We start from the raw sequence: 9,874 nt of genomic DNA, 5'->3' as shown, positions 1-9,874 counted from the left end.
CGGCTTCTCTATTTTCTCCTTGATCATTTACCAGGAGATTCTATCTTGAATTTAATTAAATATTTATTTTGAACATGTGAAAAATGTTAATGCACAAAAATACGAGTATAAAAAGCAACAACAAACCAAGATTGTTAAAACAAGTAAACATTAATTTAACATGCCTGAAATGTATTAGGAAGAAGTATAAACTTATTTAATCCTCCCTTCTCTACTATGTCATTGTGAATATACATCTTTCTAACTCGCAATACATATATACACTTGAGTGCACTATTCTTTATACAATTAAATATACCCATATTATATGAAAGTAAATTAATATGTAAACGGCCTTTATTTGTATTTTATCTTAAAGGTGCTATAGATGACATTCAGCCACTAGATTGTGCTATAGATAACATTCAGCCACTAGATGGTGCTATAGATCAGTGGTTCTCAACTGGTCTAGCCTCGGGACCCAACATTTTCCTTAGTCACAAGTCGCAACCCAACATTTTGAACCACTGATTTATGTAAAAAAAAAAAATTGCAGTAATACGCAATCTTTCAAAACATGAAATAAACAAACTGGTGCAACAAAAGTGCAACTATTGCTAAAAACCCAATGAAATCAAATAATAATAAATAATTATGCTTAGCAGATTTCTTAGCTCAACATAACAGACCTAAGTTTGGGGGAACTAATGGGATAACGGGTTGCAACAAAAGTGCAACTAGGGCTAAAAACCCAATGAAATTAAATAATTATGCTTCTTAGCAGACTTCTTAGCTTAACATAACAGACCTACAGTAAGTTTGGGGGAACTAATGGGATAACTGGGGTTGCAACAAAAGTGCAACTAGGGCTAAAAACCCAATGAAATAAAATAATAATAAATAATATGCTTCTCAGCAGATTTCTTAGCTTAACATAACATACCTACAGTAAGTTTGGGGGAACTAATGGGATAACTGGGGTTGCAACAAAAGTACAACTAGGGCTAAAAACAATGAAATAAAATAATAATAAATAATATATCCTTCTTAGCAGACTTCTTAGCTTAACTGGGGATGTTGTTTGCTCCTGACAAGAGTCTTAAAGTCTGGGGTGATGGTAGACAAAGCAACTCTGAGTTTATGCTCAATGTCCAATCTGTTCCTCTGATTTGTCTTCAGCTGGACCAGAGCTGAGGAGGCCACTTTCACAAAGATAGGTAGTGCAAAAAATAAAATAATTTTTTTTTTTTACTTTTTTACTTTCTTCTTTTTACACACATCCGCGACACACTCAAAATGGCCCCGCGACCCAACCAGTTGAGAAACACTGAATGACATTCAGCCACTAGATGGTGCTATAGATAACATTCAGCCACTAGATGGTGCTATAGATCAGCGGTTCTCAACAGGGGTGCCTTGAGATTTCTCAAAAAAAGAAATATTGTAACTGAGGGGTACAATTCCCTGACTGTATTGATAAGTATGGTATCATTAAACCACTACCGCTTTATGTACTTTAATTACCAGGCCATACAGTACATGATATATAAATATGATGAACACTTCCCACAATGAATCGGTTCCACACAAAGTGGTAATTAAGTATTTATTGCAGCAAAAGGTACATAATATACTTCTCTATTTTACTTTGGATGCGCTTATAAGGCAAAGGAATGTGCGTAGGCAAATCAATAATGAATGTCCATTCTCTGGTTACGCAGGAGGTAATTATACAACCTGAATCTTAGGGAATTATATCTATGGTACACTAGTAATATATAGCGGGAGATACTGGAAGGGTCCCCCCGGTTGTAAGCCAGCAGGGGTAGAGGATCTGTCGGTAGTAGAGAGTCTGGTCAACGATGACTAAGGAGACTCCAAGTACAGGAGACGGTGCAATAGTCTCTTGATCCACAGACGAATACAGCTGTTCTCCGTAGACTGTAGCTCCACAGTGAAGAAAGCTAGCCGGCCTCAGGCTCTCTGAGGCGCAGACTCGACGTGGCTCCTCACAGGGTAAATCCCACACATGTAGGCGTCGGCGATTCTCCGCTCCATAAATCACAGGACCAAAACAAATATAATCCAGCCGCAAAGGGCTATGTAGTCGTCGGGTAGATTAATCCAGTGTACATGTCCACACGGTTCTTGTCTAGGTCTCCTCGGGTGAAAGCGCCATGAAAGCAGCCCAGCCTGGATAAGCACTCTAGCTGGTACGAGGAAGCGTTGGTGATGCTGGTCACTGTAGAACTTTAGCCGCACGATATACTATACACAAATAGACTATTACTGACTTAATAGAAATATGTCGCACTCGACGGTATAGCGCCAAACTCTGACAATTCAGTTATTAATTCGCACGCGGTCTCAATGCTCTATTTGGGGCCAAACAGGCCATACTTCACCGCACGTTGTATCGTGGGTGAGGCTTCAACTTATTGGGTAACTCTACTTCTGTATTCACCTGCGCCATATTTATATGCACAGCGAACAATCTAGTGCCAACCTCATTTCTGTCTCGTATTCCTGGGCAAGGCCGGGCATGTACAGACATGTCTTGACGGTGGCCTTGAACCTGACTCTGGAGGCATGGCCCTGGCGCCTGTGGACCGCTGTCCAATAGGAGAATGAAATATTATGGTCTGTACTAGGCTAAAGGGATATTCCGTGTATATGTACAAGGAATATACAAGGGATATCAAACGATATACAAATACTATGCAATATATATCAATCAATAAATATATATATTCGGTTTAATCTGATCCTTTGTAACAGCCGCCTCCTAATTAGTCCCACCTAATTAGCTAAGCAGAGACAGATTAACCGCACTGTCCACTACTCAATGTCTGTTGTGAGGGGTCGGGCAGTTCACAAAGTCATGGGGTCATGGTCGTCATCGATAGTATCGGGGAGCCTTGGCAGTTCTATTAGCCTCGCCACGGGTCGGGTGTAGATCCGTCCTGGGACGAGCACTTCGGCTGCTCGGACCTTTCCGTCGGCACCGGTGATCACTTTGCTTACGCGGCCAGCCGGCCACATAGCTCGGGGTAGTGACTGGTCGATAATCATGACGACTGTTCCTTCTGTCAAATTGTCTCTCTCTTTCACCCATTTCTGGCGGGTCTGTAGAGACGGTAGATAGTGGAGTAGGAAGCTGTTCCAAAACTTGTCAGCCAATACTTGACTGTACCTCCACATTCTTCGGCCGTTCGCTTCTTCAGGCCTGTACATTGTCTGTGGTAGCGCGGGGTCCAGCCGCCCCATCAACAGTGTGTTGGGGGTGACTGGGTCGACATCTGCTACATCACTTGAGACGTAACCGAGGGGCTTTGAGTTCAATACTCCCTCGATCTCCGTGAGGACTGTCATTAGGACTTCTTCCGCCACGGTCTGGGCCCCAAGCACGGCGTACAGGGCTGTCTTTATTGAACGTACTTCTCGTTCCCAAGTTCCACCGAAGTGAGGTGCGTTCGGGGGATTAAACTGGAAGTCAATCTGGGATGGAGCGAGGTGGGTCTTAAGTTCTGGGCCCATAGCTTGGAAGCTCTCTCTCAGCTCTCTTTCTCCGCCTTTGAAGTTTGTCCCGTGATCAGACAATAATATAGACGGTTTGCCTTTCCGCGATGTGAATCTTCGGAAGGCCATAAGGAATGAGTCTGTGCTCATGGTTGGAAGGAGTTCTATATGCATCGCTCGGGTGGTCATGCATTTGAATACAATACCCCACCGCTTCTCGGTTCCTCTTCCTTTCTTTATATACAGCGGGCCGAAACAGTCCATACCGGTGGAGTGAAAAGGCTTGTCGCCGAGTCGGAGGTGACAGGGAGGTAGGTCAGCCATCCGGGGTATACTGGGCTGCGCTCGCCACTTACGACAGTCTAGACAGGTTCGCTGGAAGCGCCGCACTGCTTCTCTCCCTTGCAGTATCCAATAACGACGTCTGATCTCCGCGAAGACTCTCTCTGCCCCGGCGTGATGCACATCCTCGTCGTATTTCTTTATGATCAGCTCTGTGACCTTGTGTCGGCTGTTTAAGACTATCGGGTACTTGACGTCATCCGGTAAGTCTGGAGCTCTCCGCAGACGACCACCCACTCTGATGAGACCATGGGCGTCGCTCTCGGGGGCTAGGTGGAGCAGTCTGCTGTCTGATGGGACGGGCTTTGCTCCCTGTAGACAGTCTAGCTCATCGGGGAACGAGTCTCTCTGGGCTCGTTGTAGTAGAAGAAGTTCTGCTTCTTCGTAGTCAGCTGCTGTAATGTCAGTAGTGAGCTGAACCTCTGGGTGGTGCCACAGGAATGTCTTTAGCTGCGCGCTTTCTAGGGTGAGGCAATCGTCTATGTCGGGGTCTGTGGAGACGAGTGTGTTCAATCCACAGAACATAGATTTCTTGTTTTCGGCCTCCTCTTTACTCGCTTCCCGTGGGGTGGGTGTAGGCCACTCTTCTTCCGGGAGCTTGAGGAACTCTGGCCCGTCACTGTATAGGTTGTGACGGGTGAGGTCATCCAGGGACATTCCCCGGGTGATGACGTCAGCTGGGTTGTGTTTTGTGTCCACATACCTCCAGCTTGCTACTTCTGTTAAATCTTGAATCTCTGTGACTCTGACTCCCACGAAGACCTTGTATCTGCACGAATCAGACCGGATCCATGTGAGTACTGTCGTGGAGTCTGACCACAAGATTGTTCTTTGCACCGGAATGGTGAGTTCACGTTGGATTAACGTGGCGAGTTGCGCTCCTGCTAGGGCTGCGCAGAGCTCTAGACGCGGGATAGATTGTTGCTTTCGTGGGGCTATTCTTGAGCGAGCCAGGATGAAAGCAGTATGTATTTCTCCTCCCTCCTCTCGGGCACGCAAGTAGGCCACCGAACCGTAGGCTACTTCGGAGGCGTCGCTGAAGACGTGCAGGTCCATCTGGCACGTCTCCGGCCTCACTGTGGGTGGGAAGTAGCTGCGGCGTATGTTGACACCTGGGAGTGAGCTGAGTTCCGTCTCCCACTCTCTCCATGTGGATGCAAGGTGTTCGGGTATGGGGTCGTCCCAGCCCTGGTCCTTGTCCCATAACGCTCTTACAATCATCTTTGCCCTGGTGGTGTAAGGTAGAATACATCCCAACGGGTCATATGGTCTGGCGAGTGTTCTGTATACACTCCGTCTGGTGGTCGGTAGTGCAGTCGACCTTCCCTGCTCCTTGGTCAGGGGTGTGTGTTTATAATGGAGCGAGTCTGTTTTGAAGCGCCAGACTAGTCCTAATGTCATTTCTTGGGCTTCTCCTGGGATGGTCGCCATCCAGGTCTCGATGCTTGCTGCCTTGTCCTCGGGGGAGAGGCTGCGCAATACTTGCGGGTCGCTGCTGGCCCACTGCCTGAGATCAAAGCCGCCTTTGATCAGGGAGTCGCGGAGCTTGAGTAGAAGGGCCTCGGCTTCTTCTGGCGTCGAGACGCTTTGCAGACAGTTGTCCACGTAGAAACTATTTCCTACACTTTGTCGGACCTCTTCATCAGCTGCTGGGTCCTCTGCGACGTGTTTTTGCAGTGCAAACGTAGCACAGCATGGGCTGCATGTGGTTCCGAAAGGGAGGACTTCCCATTGATAGATGGCTGGTTGCTCATCCCCGATCCTCTCTCCATAGGAACCGCAGCAGGGGCTTGTCCTCCTCCACTAGTCTCACCTGCAGGAACATCCCTTTGATGTCGCCGCTGATGGCCACCTTGTCTTGGCGGAAACGTAGTAACACGCCTAGTAGAGAGGGGCCGAGTGTTGGGCCGGGCAAGAGCTCTTTATTCAGATTTTGTGATCCGATCTGGTAGCTGCAGTTGAACACGATACGATCCTTGCCGTTGTGGTGGACTTTGTGGTGCGGCACGTACCATGATTCGGTCGTCTGATCGGCCTCTTTAATGTCAATTTTCTTTATGTGTCCCGCTGTGATTAGCTTGTTAATCTCAGCGCGGTACACCGTCTCTTGAGCGGGGTCTCTGGCTAGGCGCCGCTCTGTGTTCAATAGATACCGCTCCGTCGCTTCTTTTGGGGCGTGGAAGGTAGGCATACCCTCTCGCCTCAGGAGTGGAGTTGCGTATCTCATCACTCCGTTGACTTTGACTCTCTTTGTCCCCTGCTCGAGGAGGGCTATAGCGTAAATGTCTTCCTTGGAACGAATGTCTTTCTTTTCGTTCTTAAAGGGCATTGTCTCTAGTGTCCATAGCCTCTCGACATGCTGTAGGAGGGTGGTGTCTTCTTCTGTCACTCTGGAGTGGAGGCAGTTAGTGGCTGCTGTTCGGTTAAGAGACTTAGCGAGGGGGCCTTGTAATGTCCATCCTAGGCGGGTCTCGACTGCTGCAGGACAGCCTCTGGGTCCTGTGTGGACCCGGTCAATCGGGACGATGAGGTCTGCATGGTCGGAGCCTATCAGCAGGGTCGGGGTGGCACCGTCTATGAGCGGTATAGGTAGTTGACGCAGGTGCACATATTTATCCATCAGCTTGGCGATGGGGTAGGTGTACTGCGACAGGCCTATTTCTTGGCTGGTGAAAGCGTTAGTAATCCTATACCGTCTCTCTGGCTGCCCGCTTGCTGCGATAGTGAAGGAGACATTCTCGCCCTTTATCGTCTTTAGATCTCTTCTTATTGTCCGAATCGTCATCTGGTTTTCGCTCCCCCGCAGCCCCAGCTGGGCCGCAGCGGACGCGAGGAGAAGGGTCTTCTCTGACCCGTCGTCAAGGACGGCGTAAGTGTCCATGACCTTATCTTGGTAACTCAGTGTTACGCGGACCACCTTTAAGAACACCCGGGCGCCCCCGCTGCTGGCGGGGTCAATGTACATAACACTTGCCTTTGTGCTGCTTGAGGGTGCAGGCTTTCTTCTGTTACTGTCGTGTAGGACATCTAGGTGGGCTCCGTCACACCGATTACACCTCTTCTTTAAGCGGCAATCGGCTGCCATGTGACTGCGCGCACATCGGTAACAGCGTCGGTTGGACTTTATCCATTGACTCACCTCGTCGGCGGTCATCTTCTTGAACGTGTCACATTGTGACAACCAGTGTTCCTTTTCGCAGTACGGGCACACCATCTTCCACTTCTCTTTCATCGAGGGGGTACTGTGGTTCTTGCTGCTCGGTACTGATTCTGATTGGTGCATGACGGTCACCAATCTTCGGCCATCGTTTGCTCTCCTAGGTCCCTCTCTGGAGCTTGGGGTGCTCCGCATGAACGTATCCAACCGTAGGCTGTTGACTTCTCTCGCCAGGAAGTCGGCTAGGTCTAGGAGGGATGGCTCGGGACCGTTAGGATCACGGTGGTCTCTTTGCCGCCTGAAGCGCTCTTGTCGGGCGGGCGGAAGCTTCTCTAAAATCCTCTCGACATTAGAGTTTGCGTACAGTTCGTGTATACCCTTTTCTCTTTGCGCCCCCAGCATCCCTACCAGGGATTATACCTTGATAGACAGGTCATCTAGTGAGCGATTGTCTGTGGCTGGGGGTAGGCGGTCAATATGCCTTATCTCTTGTATTACGTAGTCCCATATGCGTCCATATCTTTGGTCGAGTGCTGCTAGAGCCGCTGTGTATGGGGTAGTAGAGGTGGCATAGGCCAGCGCTATATTGTGCGCTCGGGGCACCTTGAGGTGCTTCAGTAGGATAGCATACTTGTACGGTTCATCAGCTACATCGGACATCATTGTCTCTAAGCACATTCGTAGCTCCGTGTACTGTGCTCTGTTCTCGTGGGTGAAGTCCGGAAACGTCGGTGTGCCAATGTATGATGCCATGGATGGCTGGCACATCGGTGAGCGTTGGAAGGGAGGCCTCCTAGGCGAGTCTCCTCTTACGCCTCTTGGTGGGCTGGTACCTGCTGGGTACCATGGCCCGCGTATCCAGGTGCTGTTCCTCGGGACTGGTCGTGCGTCAAGCTCACCCGTGAATTGAGTCGGGGGTCTGTAGCGCAGAGCCGCGGGGGTAGAGCCTGGGCTGTACTGGACCTCCTGGTCCTGTGGAGTACTGTGCTGCTGTCGGGCTTGACTCTCCTCCTCTCCCTCTTCTTCTTCCTCTGGCAGGTCCTCTAGATCCTGTAGTCGTCTATTTAGCCTCTCCGCGGTGTAGACCGTTTCTTCCTTGTAGCTGGGTCTCACTTGGACCGGTCGGGGAAGGGGTTCGGAGGGGGGTATAGGCTCTCTCTGGTGGTCGGGCTCAGGGTCGCTTGATCGGGTAGGGGAGTGTGCCCTTGACCCTTGTCTTGACGAGGCCCTGGAACCCCGTGCGGAGGGAGGGGGTGTTGCCCTGGTGATCAGCTGCTCCATTATCTGCGCTTGTAATCGGTCGCGCTCGGCTTCGCGCTTGGTGAGAGCGAGGTCGCGCTCTGCTTCTCTTTGGGCACCGGCAGCGGCGCGCTGGGCTTCGGCGGCGGCGCGCTGGGCTTCGGCCCGGTCCCTTACCATATTCTCTTCCGTCTGAAGGCGTCTAATCTCTAGACGTATACGATCTTCGTCGCTCCGTTGCTGCGCCTGAAGGCGTTCTCTTTCCATGGAAGAATGTTCGCGCTCACTAAGCGTCTGTGCTTGGAGTCGATCGCGCTCTGTTGAGGCTGCTAGGCTGGCGAGGAATGCCTGTGCCAGCATCTTGTCCGCCTCGCTGGGGGAAGACGCTGGTTGAGGTGATCCGCTCCTGGCAGTACTCATTGGAGATCTGTTCTCCTGTGGCGAGTCCTGGAGATCCATCTCCGGGGTGCTCTCCTCTTCTTGTAGCGGGTAGAGTTCCATCCCTGGAGAGCTGTCTTTATCCTGGAGCTCTCCGGGGACTACTTCTTCGGTCTTGGCGGGGGGTAAAGTCATGTCGGGTCCCTCCTGGTCCCTACCGTGAGCTTGGTCAGTTACGTTAGAACCCACTAGGGCCTCTATTGGCGGGGTAGCCTGGTCGATAGGGTCGGACATAATTTTACTATCTACTTTTTCCGCGTTTACCGTCTGTAGAAAGCTAGGTAGTATATTGGCAACGTAATCCTCTAAGTACTGAGGTGTCTGCCGTCTACGCTGCGGGCGATCTACTTTAGGAGAACCGTTTTGTGGAGTGTTCATCATAGGCCATGTCAATATTAATACCACTATATTAATATTACACTAGTTACCCTCCGGCTCGAAGGACCAATTGTAACTGAGGGGTACAATTCCCTGACTGTATTGATAAGTATGGTATCATTAAACCACTACCGCTTTATGTACTTTAATTACCAGGCCATACAGTACATGATATATAAATATGATGAACACTTCCCACAATGAATCGGTTCCACACAAAGTGGTAATTAAGTATTTATTGCAGCAAAAGGTACATAATATACCTCTCTATTTTACTTTGGATGCGCTTATAAGGCAAAGGAATGTGCGTAGGCAAATCAATAATGAATGTCCATTCTCTGGTTACGCAGGAGGTAATTATACAACCTGAATCTTAGGGAATTATATCTATGGTACACTAGTAATATATAGCGGGAGATACTGGAAGGGTCCCCCCGGTTGTAAGCCAGCAGGGGTAGAGGATCTGTCGGTAGTAGAGAGTCTGGTCAACGATGACTAAGGAGACTCCAAGTACAGGAGACGGTGCAATAGTCTCTTGATCCACAGACGAATACAGCTGTTCTCCGTAGACTGTAGCTCCACAGTGAAGAAAGCTAGCCGGCCTCAGGCTCTCTGAGGCGCAGACTCGACGTGGCTCCTCACAGGGTAAATCCCACACATGTAGGCGTCGGCGATTCTCCGCTCCATAAATCACAGGACCAAAACAAATATAATCCAGCCGCAAAGGGCTATGTAGTCGTCGGGTAGATTAATCCAGTGTACATGTCCACACGGTTCTCGTCTAGGTCTCCTCGGGTGAAAGCGCCATGAAAGCAGCCCAGC

Source organism: Notolepis coatsorum (genome assembly GCF_963971535.1).
Source record: "Notolepis coatsorum genome assembly, chromosome: 2".
Classification (NCBI taxonomy): domain Eukaryota; kingdom Metazoa; phylum Chordata; class Actinopteri; order Aulopiformes; family Paralepididae; genus Notolepis; species Notolepis coatsorum.
This window is presented reverse-complemented; position numbering follows the sequence as displayed.